The following is a 15934-nucleotide window of genomic DNA, read 5'->3' as shown; positions in this document are numbered from 1 at the left end:
CAATAGGGTTTGAAGGTATCCAAAGCTAAATTACAATTCCAAATTACAAAACCAGATGTAAAATATTTAGGACATTGCCTAAGTAAAGGGAAAAAGAAATTGGATCCTAATAGAGTCACTGGAATACTAAGCCTGGGACCTCCAAAGATCAAAAAAGAAGTCAGGAAAATTTTGGGACTGCTGGGATACTGTCGTCAATGGATAGAGGGATTCAGTGAGAAAGTGAAATTGCTATATGAAAAACTTAACACTAATCACCAAAAATGGACAAAGGAGGATGATAAAAGTTTTGAAAAGGTCAAACAGGCTTTAATTCAAGCCCCTGTACTAAGTCTGGCAGATTTGGAGAGACCATTTCAATCACTTGTAAACAGCTCTGATCAAAGGGCACATGGGCTGCTCACTCAGGAATGGGCAGGCAGTCGAAAGCCAGTGGGATTTTATTCTAAACTGCCAGACCCTGTCAGACAGGGCTGGCCCACATGTCTACAGGCCCCAGTGGCCACAGCACTTTCAATTGAAGAAGCCCAAAAAGTCACATTTGGGGCACCCCTAGTGGTACACACCTCCATGATGTAAGGAAAATTCTGAATCAAAAAGCCAAGAAATGGCTAACCAATGCCCTAATATTAAAATATGAAACTATTCTAATCACTTCCCCAGACTTAGAGATAAAAGCAACAACTGCTCAAAGTCCTGCACAATTCCTATATGGGGAACCAGGAGAAAATTTAGAACATGATTGTCTGGACATTATAGAGTTACAAACAAAAAATAGACCTGACCTGGGGGAAGTTGAACTTAAAGATGGAGTAAAATTGTTTATAGACAAGTCTTCCAGAGTAGGAGAAGGAAAAGAAAATCTGGATATGCCATAGTAGGAGCAGAAGAATTAAAATTAGTAGAATCCAAACCTTTAAATGCAACATGGTGCTCAGGCTTGTGAACAATTTGCTCTTTACAGGGCACTATCTCAATTAAAGGGTAAAAAAGGGACCATATTACAGATTGAGGAAGAAGGGGGGGTTAATTAACACTCAAGGATGGGGATTGATACCTTAAGAATTAATTGTTAGAATACTAGAAGTTCTCAGGGGCCCCACTGAAATTACTGTGGTCCACATAAGAGGGCACCAAAAAGGAACAAGCTGTCATACAAGAGGGAATAATCTGGCTGACAAAGAAGCAAAAAAAGCAGCATTAGAGCAAAAAACAGTATCTGTATTAAGTACTACAGTTAGAGATCCACTTCCAACCAGGAATTACAGAAGCTGTTTACTCCCCAGCAAAAAGAAGCGATAAGGAAATTAAAGGCAGAACACATGTGAATAAATGGGTTTTACCAGATGGCAGGGAAATTTTACCTAAAGCCCAGGCCAGACAAATTACTGAACAATTACATCAACAAACTCATTGGGGAAACAAAGCACTAGCAGACCAATTTTTAAAATTTTTTTGATGCATCGGCATTTTTGATGTTGCAAAGCAGAGCATCCAGAGTTGTTTAACTTGTCAGAAAATTAATAAAACAGTGTGCAACAAGGTCCATCAGGAGGATGGAAAACTGCTTACAGACCCTTTGAAAGAATAGAAACAGATTTTACAGAATTACCAACAATAGGAAGGTGGAAATATTTACTAGTAATAGTAGAGCAATTAACCCACTGGGTAGAGGCATTCCCTGCAGCTAGAGCCACATCACAAGTGGCAGCCAAAATATTGATAGAACACATAATGCCAAGGTGTAGCCTGGTCCAAGCCATAGACTCAGACCAGGGGACACACTTTACATCAAAGGTGCTGAAGTTACTGACCTCAGCACCAGGCATCAGCTGGGAGTATCACACACCCTGGCACCCTCAGAGTTCTGGGAGAGTTGAAAGCATGAATCAAACTGCAAAACAACAGCTGCCAAAATTAATGGTTGAGACTAAAATGCCATGGACAAAGTGCCTCCCACTAGCCCTGTCTAATATACCAACAATGCCAAATTTGAGAACAGGGATTTCACCATATGAAATGCTGGATGGTATGTCTTGCCCTAAAGGAGCACACCTTGATCCAGCCTTAGTGCAGGACTCTTCCCTCCAGAATTACATAAAAACAATCAACAAAATCTTGCAGAATTAAGGGAGAAGGGAATTTTAGCTCAAACTGTCCCTCTAGGATTTGCCATACATAAGATTAAGCCAGGACAATGTGATAATTAAAGTATGGAAAGAAAAAAGTCTAGATCCAAAATGGGAAGGACTGTATTTAGTTCTATTAATGACTGAAACAGCTGCACAGACAGCTGAAAAGGGATGGACACATGTGAGGAGAGTCAAAGGTGCTGTAACCCCTCCTACTGCAGGCTGGGCAGGGACATCCGAGCCAGGAGACCTCAAAATGCAAATTCAGAGCACTTGATGTCAATACCAGATCAATTTGTCTCCAAGATCTCCCAATCAAGACTAAAAGTCACTTGTCCCAAACCCGGGTGTGACTGTAACCCGTTCATCAAAAAAGGGATCCACACTGTGCTGAGTTGTGGTGATGTCATTCCAATGGTGGGTATCTCCCATTGCATTATGTGTCCAATGTAAAAGAAACAAACATAAGGAAACTGTTAAGGTACTTAATACCCTATCAGCACCAAGAAAAAATCAAAATTAATAATCATAACTGGTGGAAGTCATGTGAGAATGGAAGGAAAGGAAAGAAGAAAGCCAAAGCAGAGGTACTGGCACAAGAGTGCTGGAAAGGGTTGCATATACCGTGCTGTTACTGCTGTGCCTCCTACTGGAATGTTAAAGCTCAAGGCTGGGACAAAATTAAGAAATGACACCAAAAGAGAGAGACAAAGTGGGAGACCCCAGGACACACTCCCTGCAGCCCAGAAGATTAAACAAACCTTGGCTACCAATAGAAACCCCACAGGCCTTGAGGGAGGCAGAGGGATGAAAACAGTCATGGGACTCATCCTATTGCTAATTATGACAAAAGGAAATAGTGCTGATGCTTGTTCCAAGTGTTACCAGACAATTGGGTATGGCAGACACACAGTATCCACCCTTGCCTTCCACACACACACCAATTCAGCCTGCTATAATAAGCACAACTCAGAAACCTCCATTATCATGGGAAAAAGTTACTGGGGAGCCACCAATTTGGGAAAAGGAGGGTGGGCTCCATCAGCATAGCAAAGTTGCCCAGTAGGAGAAGCACACCTCTGCTTCACAAAAGAAGGTATGTGAGGATATGCAGATCAGGGAGGAGTGCAAGATCACTACAAGGAAGAATTGATAAAGAATATAACTAAAGTGTTCAGGGAAGAAGGACAAACCATAAGGGAAGTTTTAACTTGTACGAGAAATTGAAACAACAACTCAGCAAACGGGACTTACCCACCTCAGGAAAGAATTTATTTGTGGAATTCATGAAAGAAATTTCTACTGAATTACTTACTGATATTACCACTGAACTGACTTAACTCACTGCTGGATCTGTGGAGGAACACAAATGACTGAACAGTGGCCATGGAGGGGGGAGGGATTAGACCCAGAGCAGTTATTGGAATCAAATGGAAATATCGAGGGGAGTCAATAGACCTGAAGGGTGAGTTCTAAACCATGAGGAAACAGGAGAAGTGTGTATAACACATCAGGGAACTAACTTAACCAATATGTGGGGCACACCCCCTCTATGACTATCCTCATTACAAATACAAGCAGTCAGTCTTGGTGGCCCAAAGCTCCAAAAGGATATTGGGGAAAGTTAAGTAAAGGTAAGTGTAGAAAGAACAATTTTACAGGACTAGGCTGGTATAATAAGAATAGAGCCAACCCATACGAAGAAGTAAAAAGTGTAAGCATCTATTGGCAACAACCTAAATCAGTTCAACTAAGCTGGAAAGCCCCAAACAGAATATTTGGGATCTGCAGGAAAAGGGTTTATAATACCCTACCAGAAAGATGGAGAGGGACATGTACTCCAGGGATTATCCAGCCTGCGTTTTTCACATTACCAAAAGAAAAAGGGAATAGAGTGTTAGGAGTTCCCTTGTATAAAACTTTGTATCAAAACAACAGCAGCCCTGCCACAGGGGGAACACAAATCTCAAAGGATAATGAATGGCCCCCAGGATGAATTATTGAGTACTATGGACCAGACCTGGGTTCAAGATGGGAGCTGGGGCTATCCACTCCAATTTATCTGCTAAATAGAATTATCAGACTACAAGCTGTAATAGAAATTACTGCCAATTGAACAGCCTGAGCAATGGAATTCATAGCTAAACAACTTACTCAAACTAGAGCAGCAGTACATCAAAATCAACTAGCCCAGACTATCTATTAGCTGAAGAAGGAGAAATGTGTAGGAAGTTCAATACTTCTGAATGCTGCTCAGAAATTGATAATAATAGTGAAGTAATTACTAAAATTGTGGAAGAAATAAAACGAACAGCCCATGGACCTGTACAAACCTGGAACTCGATGCTTAATAATAATTAGTGGAATAATCTATTAGGGAGAGTGCAGTGAGTCTGCTGCGCTCGCTGCGATTGGCTGATTCTGCCGTCACTCCTCATTCTCGCGCGCTGATTGGGCAGAGCGGGGACAAGCCCGGCCCCGGTGCCGCCCCCACGGCGATCGTGCCGCAGCAAAGGCGCCATTGCCGGAGCGCCTTTGTGGGCCCGGGAGCGGCAGCGCCCGCAGCGCGGTGAGTCGCTGCTCCGGCACCGGCTCCTGCCGAGCTCACAGAGAGAAGGAGACCGCGGGCAGCCGCTGCATCAGCGCCCTCAGCCCAGGGGGAACACGGGCCGGGCACAGCACAAGGAACCCGCCAGAGCCCCCTGCCGCCCCCTCCGCCCGCAGCGAGCTCCAAGCCCCCGCAGAACCGGGCGCGGCTCCCACCTGCGCTGCGGCCACCACCGAGCTCCTCCTCCGCCGCCGCCGCCGCCTCACCAGGCTCCGGCCGATGCCGGGCCGCACAGAAGGTTTGAAAATGGTGCCTTTGGCCCCGGGGCCGGGCTTATTCCCCGTCTGCCCAATCAGCGCGCGAGAATGAGGAGTGACGGCAGAATCAGCCAATGGAAGCGAGGGGCGGGCTCTGCACCCAGCATGGGCTCCTTTCCCTCGCTCCGCCATTTCTCTCCTCGCCTGAGGAGCGGCTCCGCGCTGGGCCCGGCCCGGGCATCGGGCCAAGGAGCCGCTGCTGCCCTGAACCGCCGGGAGCTCGGGGTGAGCGGGAGCTGAGGGCGGTGGGAGCTGGGGGTGAGTCCGGGGTGGAGCCGGGACCCACCTGGAGCCTTTGCAGGAGCCCGAGGTGGGCAAGGGATGTTTGAGAGAGGCCCCGGGGCTGTGGGGGAAAATTCACATCGCCAGAGGTTTGTGTGCACAAAGGAGACAGAGGAGTCCTGTAAAGTGACTTTATTGATGAGCAAAGGGAGAGTCTATGGGCATTTGCCATGCGGTCTCTAAAACTCAGCCTCCTTTTTATCCTCATTTTCCCGGCCGCATCTCCCTCTCCCTTTCCCCACTGGCTGAGGCGCTTGGAAGGTTCAGATTTCCCGATCCGCCTGCTGCATGTCCCCTTGATATGCACCCCTCCTTTAGTATAACATCCGATTTTCACGGCTCTGTTAAGTGTTTCTCTTTCTAGACTATCAGGAATTGAGCAGGATTTTGGCTGAGCAGCAGTCTGTGTCGATAAGTAACATCTTCTGAACTGAAGATTTCTTCCATTTCTTTCTAATGTACAAGTCCCTGGTCGTATTTCCAGGCAGATTCACTCTTTGACTCTGGTTCCTCTTAGGTTTTGGGATTATTCTCAGTGCCCTCCCTCCCTGTCCTTTTGCAGCCGTTTCTGGATCAGGCCTGGCTGCCACCTGCATCCCCTTGCTCAGCTGCTGAATGAGCTGCACTCAGCAAGGTGTCGGGCACGGGAAAAAGATGAGAGTTGCTGCAGCACATCAGGGGAGGAACAGCATTCGTTTAACCCATGGTCTGCCAGGGAACCACGAACACGTGTCCCATTCCCATCCTTTCTGCATTTGGACTGTAATATGTGCAGCTTTCTTATGTCCACTATTATCTGTTTCACCACTTTTCAGTTATCATCTAAGTAGAAACAGCAGTTTGAGACATTTAATTTTCTGCAAATCTCACCTTTTCCTTGGCTGGGGTGGGTCGGTAGAAAGGTGAAGAGCTTGAACTGTGTGGCTGATTATTATTTCGAGGAAATATTGTAATCTAATCCTGTAATTCAAATGATAGATGTGTGCTTTGCCCCAGCAGTGTCAATTTGCATTTCTACAGCTCCTCTCCTGGCTGCCTGGAACCGATGCTAATCTTCCGTGGCAGCCATCCCCTGGCTCACATGTGCACCCTCACAATCTGCTTTTTACTTGATATCTTTAATGTTAAAGAGTCAAGGCATTACTTGGTTCTTGCCCGGATGTGCAACAGAAATCATTTCATCCACACATAGGCCGAGTGTGCAGAAAAAATCGTTCTCTGGCACGTGACTTTTACTATATTTTTACTAAATTTCGTACAGTCTGAACCCATAGAAATCCATTTGTTTAGTGTTCATTGCTTCCAAGTTGTGTAGTTCTTACTATTTGGTATCCTATTGGACCCGGATTTCTTTGCTTCTGATTCTGTCCTTCTGATGTTAATTAGGTTGCACTCCTGATTTTCCTTCTCAGCCTTTTCCAGACCAGGTGTCTCCAGCTCCACCCGGAGTTGTCTCTGAGGTGGGTGTTCCTTGATGTTTGCTGGTGGTCCTATATGTTTTGTTGCTGGTTGTTATCTTTGTGGGGATCTTTTGGGCCATTCCCCATCTGTTGAGATGTTAAATTCATCTCTGTACAATGGTGCAACCTCCCTTTAAAAAAAAACCCTTTAAAATTCCTTTCCCCAAGAGGAAGGCAAACCAAGCCTGAGTACGAAGATGAAATTTTAAAAAATTTAAGCTACGTATATTTTCCAGCACCAGCCCAGTTTTTTTTTTGTGATTTTCTAATCCCCCCCAGCCCAGTGTGTGAGTGTAATCGAGAGCCAGAGTGGGATTGTGCCCGTGTGTTCCCCAGCAGCTGTGGCAGTGCAGGCACAGAAAGCAGCGAAGCTGCAGCAGGGGCAGCAAGGATTGGCCCCAGTGATGGAGATGCCCAAGGAGGGTGCCCAGGCAGAGGATTTGAGCAGAGGATGTGTGGGCAGGCCCAGGGGCTTCCCCCGCTGTGCAGCCCTGGCTGCTGCTGCCTTGCCTTCAGTGCAGCTCAGTGGGGCCTCCCGTGCTGCTGCTGCAGCTGGGAAGAGCAAATCTGCGGGGCTGGAGAGCCCCTGAGGCCAGGGTGAGGGGTCCCCCCGTGCTGAGCTGTGCTGGGGCTGTTTCTGTGCTCAGGGACACTTGGGATGGGCCATCAGTGGCACTTGGCCACCAGTGGAGCTTCTGTGCATTCCTCAGGCAGAGTGTAAGTCTTGGTCTAATTCCCTTCCCTTAATCACAGCGTGTCTTGGAATTCTTTTCCCTTCTCTTGCCCTTGCAGACCCATCCATGAACACATTTTGTCCCTCAGGCCAGGGAATGTCTCCTCAATCCCTCCTGTCCTGGCTCTGGAGCTCTGTCACTGGAATGCAGCCATGGGTTTGTTCCCAGCCCCTGTGCAGGCTGTTCAAACAGGAGGCTGGTTCAACCCTTCCCCTGTCCTCAATTCTAAATCCTCCTGTGCCACTGAACAAGTGTCATTCTGTAATCACTGAGCACTGCTCATCCATGTAGAGGCTCTTTTGGTTATCAGAGCTTTAACTTGGTGCCAGGCTTGAACAACAGCAGATCTTCCTGCCATCAGTTTTTGGGCCTCAGGTGCCATTAAAGTTGTGGCTGCACAATTCTGCAGACAGTGAGGCCACTCTGGCCACTGGGTTAAACATTTTAGCACAAGAATTCCTTTGGCATGACCTTGTGTAGCATCCACATTTTAAAAAACAAGGTTCCCTTTCTTGGTAAATATTTAAAGGTTTAATAAAAGACAACAGGAGACAAACAATAAAGGAAAAGATGATAACAGCTGGGGGCTTCTTCTTCAGCGAAGGGCACACCCTAACTCAGAAAACACTTCTTTAAATGCATCAACCTTTTGCATATTCTTAAGTCTTCATGCATTATTCAAAAACGTTCCCCCCCCAACCTGATAATCAAACTTCTTTCCTTCCCTGGGGGTCTGGATTTCCATAATCCAAGAATGTGAAGAATTTCCTTATTATCTTTTCTACCATTATCTTAGTTACATGAACAAAAGCTTTTTACATCATCATGTTATAGTCCAAGAAAAAATTATTTCTCACCCTACTATTTTTAAGTTTTGTTAATAGCAAAACTAAAGGAAACAATATTCATACAGCAAAGTTTTCCAACATTATACAGGTAGCATTCATTTTAATATTTTCCAAAAGCCAAAAATGTAATATGTCATACAACACGCATACAATTCAAACCTTCTTCCTGAGTCATGGCTGGGACACCAATCATTTTGGTTTTAAAGTTTTGCCGTTTTTCATATCCATACCACAACACTGAGGCTGTCTGGGTTTAAAAAGTCTTACAATGTTTTGGCTTGAAGAGGGACTCCTCAATCCTGGTCCTGCAATTCCCTATTAATCCTCAGAATTGCTACAGCTCCATATTAATGCTGAGTAACATTAATTCTGAGATTCTCTGGTCCTGCTCTTGGTCAATACACCACAAAATTCCATGAAACTATGTCCTAAATATTTAATCTTTTTCTCCACCATTTGTGCTTTTTTTTCCCAATACTCAAAAATGCTTTTTAGACTGAACATTCAGCCATTTCACAGAGGCTTCTTCTATCCTTCCTTCCTGTCCTCCTGATTGGAGCAAGTCATCCACATCCTGCATTAACCCAATCCCTGGGTGGGCTAAATTCTCGTGATATATTATGCAAGGCTTGCCCCAATAAGGCTGGTGCTTCCCTGCATCCCTGCAGAAGGACCATCCATGTCTTTACCATTTTCCCTTCTGCCTCTTGTTCCCACTCAAAGGCAAAATGCAGTTTACCATGCTGTGTGAGTGGGCATCCCCAGAAAACACCTTTGACATCAAGCACTGACTGGTGTCAGTGTGAGGAGGGAACCTGGTTCAGGATGGTGTAAGGATCTGAGACTGTGGGCTGCCTGGGCTTAATAATCTCATTTATTCTTCTTAGGTCCTGCACCATTCTATTGATTCCATCTGATTTCTTGACTGGCAGGATAGGAGCATTATGGGGAGAGATCCCAGGCTCCAAAAGCCCTGCCTTTAGCAGGGACTCAAAAACAGGCAGTGAGCCCTTCCTTCTCTCCTTTGGAATAGGGCATTGCTTTAGGACACTTGTCCTGGTTGCTTCAAACTACTTTGGAGAGGCTCCATTTCCAATTGTCTCTATTTTACTGGAGCTGCCCAACCTTCTGGTTCACTTATGCATTGGCCTTGCCAGACATTTGCCAGAGAAAGGCGTAAATGTATCACCTTTAAAATATCAATTTGCATTCCCAAATTAGCCATCAAATAGCTTCTCTGTAAATTATAATCATAATTAGGAGCAACTAAAAGCTCCTGCTATTCAAATCCATCCCCTGTGTCTAACAGTGGTTGGATAAAAAACACCATCTCATCTTTCCCACTCATCCCCTGAATACTGTTGTCTAAATCCCTTCTGGATTTCCCTTATTGTCCCCCTGGGTGTCCATGTCCTTGATTACCTCTGGGAGAATGTGCAAACTCCCTCAACATGCTCCCAAGGGTCCCTTCAGAGATATTTTGGGATCATCATCCCTTTTGCCAGAAGCCCTTCCTGGCTTTCCCTTTCTCCCCTCCATGGGTGCCCTGCCATGTTTATTCCCCGAGGATCCCACTGCACTCACTGATGAGATTTTCAGTGCTCTCTGGCTGCCGACTCTTCCCTGCCCCCCCGATCTGTCACTCATCTGTCTCCTGGTCACTCTCGGGTGCCCAATCCATGCCCGGTGTCCCAAGGGAGCCGATCCCCCAAACTGGGTGCGGCACCTTCAGCTCCACTCGCTGCCCGCGCCCCGGATGGGGCAAGGAATTCCGGCCGAGCCCCGAGGTGTGTGGAAAACTTTACCAGAGATTTCTATCCACAAGGAAGGCAGAGGAGTCCTGTAAAAGCAATTTCATTCACAGAAGAAGAGGGAGAGGCCTTGGATCATTTCCCATGGGGTCTCTGCAGTTGCCAAGGCCGGGCCCCCCGCGCTGCCGGGCGGGAGCGGCTGCAGTGGGGAGCGAGTGCGGGCGGGAGCGGCCGAGAGCCCAGCGCTGCCCCAGCCCGAGCTGCCCCAGCTCCATCCCTGCCCTGCGCTGGGGTGCTGCGGGTCTGGGGGGAAGAGGGAGCCGGCAGTGGGTGCTGGGGCTGGGGGCAGCAGGAGAAGGGGAGGAGAAGCAGGGCTGAAGAACAAAATGGTCAAAGGATGCACGTGGGAGGAGAAAGTGGGATTGTGCAGAAAGAGGAATAGTAGGAGGAAGAGCAGTGTGAGGGAGACGACACAGGAGGTGAAGGAGCAGGAACAGGAAGCAGCACAAGATTTCACCTCTCCCTGTATCTGCAGCCTCTCCCCCAGCCCCAGGAGCATTTCACCCACCAAATGCAGCAGATGACTGTAGAGGGGGGATCCACAATTTTCACAGGGGTGAACCTTGCTGTTTCTCAGCTTTATTGGGCTAAATGTTGGTGCGTTGGTTTTTTGCAGGGTCTGAAACTTTACATTTTGGAGGGGATTTTGGCTCAGTCTTGCTGTTTTGGTAGTTTTTGATCTGTGTCTTGATGTTTGGGTAACTTCTGATTGTAATCTTGGTATTTTGGAGCTCCCTATAGACACAAGATTCCTGAGATGAACTTGGGCAAGGAGGAACCCCCAGCCCAGGCCCTCTCCTCTTGCTTTTTCTCCCAAACCAGGATTTTTTATTTCCAAGACGTGGGTGAATGGAACAGGAGTAAAAGTCCTGGAGAGCCCTTACGAGGAGGAGCTACAAACCCAAGACAGGGAGCTGCAAGGAGGAAAGACCCTCCCCAAGCCAGGGAGGTGGTCAGAGATTCAGGCAGAGCTCAGAGCTGGTGGAGAAGCCTCGTGGAGGGGAGAAGCCCCACAAGTGCTTGGAATGTGGGAAGGGTTTCAGCCACAGGTACATGCTGATCAAACACCAGATGATCCACATTGGGGAGAAGCCCTGTGAGTGTGAGTGTGGGAAACGTGGGAAGAGCTTCAGTGACATCTCCCACCTGATGCAGAACCAGGTGATCCACACTGGGGAACGGCCCTACATCTGCTTGGAATGTGGGAAGAGCTTTGGGTTGCTCTTCAACCTGAGAAGCCACCAGCACATCCACACCTGGGAGAGGCCCTACGAGTGTCCTGTGTGTGGGAAGAGCTTCTCACACAGCTCTCATTTGACCCAACACCAACGGAGGCACCACTAAGAGAAGCCCTGTGAGTGCCCCGAGTGTGGGCAGAGCTTCGTGCTCTGCTCCAGCTCCATCCCCATGGGAGGATCGGTGTTGGATGATCCCCAGTGCCCTGTTGGGCAGAGCCCTGGTGATCCGTGCTCCTGGTGATCCCCGAGGGGTGAGGGGGTGTTTGAGAGATTTCTCTCCCTTCTCCTTGTCCTGCTGTGATTTGGTTGCTAATAAATTCCCTCCCTGTGCCCAGGCTGGGTCTGTTGTTCCCGTTCGCTGCTCGGGGCGGGATCTCTCCTGTTCCTTCTCTCACCTCCCGGGGCCTCTCCTCAGCCAATCAGACAATACGATGAAGAAGAAGATCCAGCCAATCAGAGAGCGCAGCTCTGATGACTCACCGGTTGCCGGGCAGACCCGCAGCACCCGGTGTTCCCCACCTGGACCCGCCCTCCCCGCGCAACCACGATCCCCCCGCGGGGTCCCCCAAAGTCCCTCCCCAGTCCCGCCCCACAATAAACGGGACTGGGTCTAACTCGGAAGCTCTACTGGGAACACCGGGAGCTGCCGGGGAGAGCAAAGTGGGGCTGGGGGGAGGACACACACCACCCCCAAATTAGCGTGGGGATGGAGCAAGAGTCCGGGCTTGGGCTGAGGCCACGAGGAGGGGGATGCAGCCACTGCTGGGTCAGGAGCTCTCTGGGCAGACGAAAACTGGTGACACCAAGGCAGGGGTCCCCAGGGGGACCATACACGCTCTGGAGAAGGGAGAACACGAGCCCCCGAGAACCTCCGCTCACCCTGTTGCACAGGTAAAAGCCAAACCCCAGCACCAGGAAGATGAAGCCCATCACAAAGCTCCCGATCCCCATCTGCACCTTGCTGTGGACGGTGTATGGCGGCATCTCTGGGGGTCCACAGAGGTCAGAACCCCCCAAAACCTCTCACAGACACCCCAAGCACCTCTAAGCACATCTAATCACCTCCAGCCCCCTTAAGCCCTCCAAAAGCTCCTCCCAATCTCTTCTCAGCTTCTGCAGGACCCACCAAAACTTTTCCTGTCCCTCTCACAATCCTATAACCCCCTCCCAGTTGCCCCTCACCATCCCAGGACTCACAAACCGTCTCCCAGTCCCTTCCCAGCCCCACCAAGATTCACCAAAACCCTCCCAGTCTTTTTCAGTGCACAACCAACCTCATTGCAAACCCTGGTTTTCAATCCTTGATCTTTTTCCATCCCCTTCAGACTCAGTCCAATCCCTCCCAGTTATACCCAGCACTCACCAAACTCCCTTCCAGTGCCCACCAGGACCTACAGAACCCCATCCCACCCTCCCCACCATCTTCCAAATCCCTTCTCAGCCGTTCTAGTCCTTCAAAACCCTCTCCCAGTATAAACCAGCCTATCTCAAACTCCCTCCCAGTTCCTCCCAGCACACCCCAACCCCTCTCCCAGTCCCCCCAGTTCCTCCCCCACTCCCCCCACACTGTGGGGTCCAGGCTGTGCCCCAGTGCTGGCTCAGGGGGGGCTCCAGGCTGACGTGCTCCACCTGGCAGCTGGAGGTGCCCCACACTTGGGGACATTCCCAGCAGCACCAGGAGCTGTTAGAAGTCCAATCCCCACTGGGGACCAGGTCAGTGGCCACCACATGCCCCAGAGCTCCTGCTGGCCCTGGAACCACCTCAGCTGGATCTGGGCAGGGTAGAAATCCATCACAGAGCAGAGCAGGCAGTCAGGGCCAGGCTGGGAGCTCGAGGGCCACAGCGAGATGGACACACTGGAGGGCACTGGGAGACAGTGGGGACACACTGGGATCAGCTGTGGGGAACTGGGAGAGATGGGAGAGGGCTGGTGTGGCACTGGGAGGGACTGGGAATGAAATTGGAGAGAGTGGGGGAACACTGGGAGAGAGTAGAGTGGGTTGGGGCAATGGGAGAGAGGGTGGAGGTTTGGGATTGGACTGAAAAGCATTTGGAATGGACTGGAGGGACTGGGAAGGCACTGGGAGAGAGGGTGGAGGTCTGAGAGTGGAGCTAGGAGGACTGGGAGTGCACTGGGAATGGAATGGCTGTGGAATGAGAGGAATTGGAAGGGACTCTGGTGCCACTGGGAGGGACTGTGAGGACACTGGTAGAGACTGGGATAGACTGGGAGAGCCACCAGTCACTCCAGCTGAGGCACCAGGAGGCCACAGGGATAGGATCTTAGTTTGAGAGAGGATTTTAAAGAGGGCACTCTGGAGTGTTGCCTCCTCTGCACAGTTCCCATAATCCCTTTCCACCAATAGGAAATTAATATTAATAGATAAAAGAGGAAAAAAAACTCCCAACATTTTATTAAATAACAGTAAGCCCACGAGGCAAGAAAAAAAAAAAAAGGAAATAACTTTTAGATATTAAATTGTCAGACCTTACCCCACACACACACCTGGGACAAAAGACCCAAACTGCCAAAAAAGAGAAATCCCCGCACACGACACACGGTACAGGCGACACCAGCTCCTTCCGAAGAGGAAAAACCACCCAGGGGGAATCCCGAAGGAGATGAGAGCCCGGGGCTCGCCCGGCCCTGGACTCCTCCCCAGCTGAGCTGTGCGGGCACGGCCCGGCAGGAGAAGCAGCTGGAGCCTCGGGCTGTTTTCTGTCCCGGCTCAGCCCGGCTCACAGCGGCTCTGGCTGCAGCAGCCCCGCTCTGCTCCTGCTGCACGGAGCCCCCGGGCTGCCACAGAGCAGCTGCTCACTCACCTCCAGGCACAGCAAGGGATCACCACTGCAGCCTCCTCAAATAAAAAAACAAAAAGAAAAATCCTCCCCTTGCCTAGGCCAAAAGTGATTGTCAGCCACTGTTGAGGTTAGCTCAGCATGAAGAGAAAATCTCGGCCTAAGGCCATGGGAAAACCCTCAAGTGATGGGGAGCAAAAGGCTCACTCTCAAGATCCCACTGTTCAGTTATGCAGATTGTTACTAGAAAGTTCAATTACAATTGGTTAATTTTCACTGCAGAAATTATAATATTGTTAATTGCTCTTTCCCATTGGATCTCTCCCTCAGACCCTGCCTTAATCCCCCCCTCCACCCAAGTGTATAAATGCCCCTGAGGTACTCTGCTTTTTCTGGTTCCTGCCTAGTACAGTGCACACCTTCCTGTTTGTTGTTTGCCCCTGATTAAAGTTCTTTCTCTAAACAATCTGATCAAAGTGTTCCGTCTCCATAAAAGTCGCCAGAGAAATTTTTCAGGGAAACCACCAGTCAGACTGTCCAGGCTTGGATCAGGGGGTTTCAAGCCATGCAAAACCCCACAGTGCACAGAGAGAGCCGCAGAAAACCCGAGCAGCGAGGCTTCAAAATGCCCACACAGGGAACAAGGAGCCTCTCCCTGCCCCAGCCCCACACACATCCTATCCTGGGCTCCCGAGGTTTAGATACAAAAACCATTTTTGGGCACAAAGCAGAGGATCGTGGAATGTACCATCACAGTAACTCACTCCAAGAGAATCGTGTATACAATAATCACATGTATCTATCTATCTATAAAAGCTAGTACTGAACTTTGGATCCAGCAATGTGCACGTAGGACAGGAGTGGAGAGGTAGAACAGACACCAGGGCAGATGTGGAATGTATGAACAGAGAGAACCCTCCAAGGGCTTTAACCTGATTCCCAGCTTTTCCATGTTTCAAGGGCTTTGACTGCCAGATTTGAACGGACTGAGATCTCACCGAGAAAAGCAGAGCAGTCTGGAACCAGACACTGCTGCTGGAGTCAAAGTCTGGACTGGGCACATGTCAAATTTCAAAATATATTGAATAAAAAAACCCTGCTACCCACAACCTTTCCCAGCCCATCCCTCCTCACACAAAACAAAATACAATGGATCTCTTTCTAAAGGGTAAAAAATAAAGTAAAATCAACATTCAAAGTGTTCCCTGATAAAGACACATTGAGAAAATACAAAATAATGAAGTGTGTCTAGAGAAACCGGCTGTAATTTCTCAGGTGTTTGGCTCAGTGTCAGCTCAGAGCCGGGCTCTGTCTCCCAGGTGCCCAAGTCCCCGGGCCAGCTCTGAGCAGCCTCTCCCAGTTTTCCAGCCCGGCTTTTCCCAGCCCTGCCCCGGGCAGGCTCTCGGTGTTTCCGTGGTGCCCCTGCCCCGCTCAGCTCCCCGTGCCCTGCAAAGGCGCCCAGGCTGCTCTTGGTGCCCCTGGGTGTCACTGAGCGAGGCAGTGACGAGCCCTGGGGCCCAGCAGAGCCCTGAGGGACACCCCTCGTCCCCGGCCTCCCGCGGGACACGGAGCCGCTGCCCACAAGGCCCTGGCACGTCCAGCCGGCCAATTCCTGCTGCCCCGGCCAGCCCGGGCTGCAGCCCCAGGGCTCTGCAGGGCGGGGCTGGGGCCACAGCCTGGCACCGTGGCCAAAGCCTCCCGGGGCTCTGGGCACGGCAGGGGCTACAAGGCCACGAGTCCGGGGATACTCTGTGCCACTTCCAG

This window comes from Erithacus rubecula (genome assembly GCF_903797595.1).
Source record: "Erithacus rubecula genome assembly, contig: scaffold_276_arrow_ctg1, whole genome shotgun sequence".
NCBI lineage: Eukaryota > Metazoa > Chordata > Aves > Passeriformes > Muscicapidae > Erithacus > Erithacus rubecula.
The sequence above is the reverse complement of the archived record's forward strand: the minus strand, read 5'-3'. Positions refer to the sequence as shown.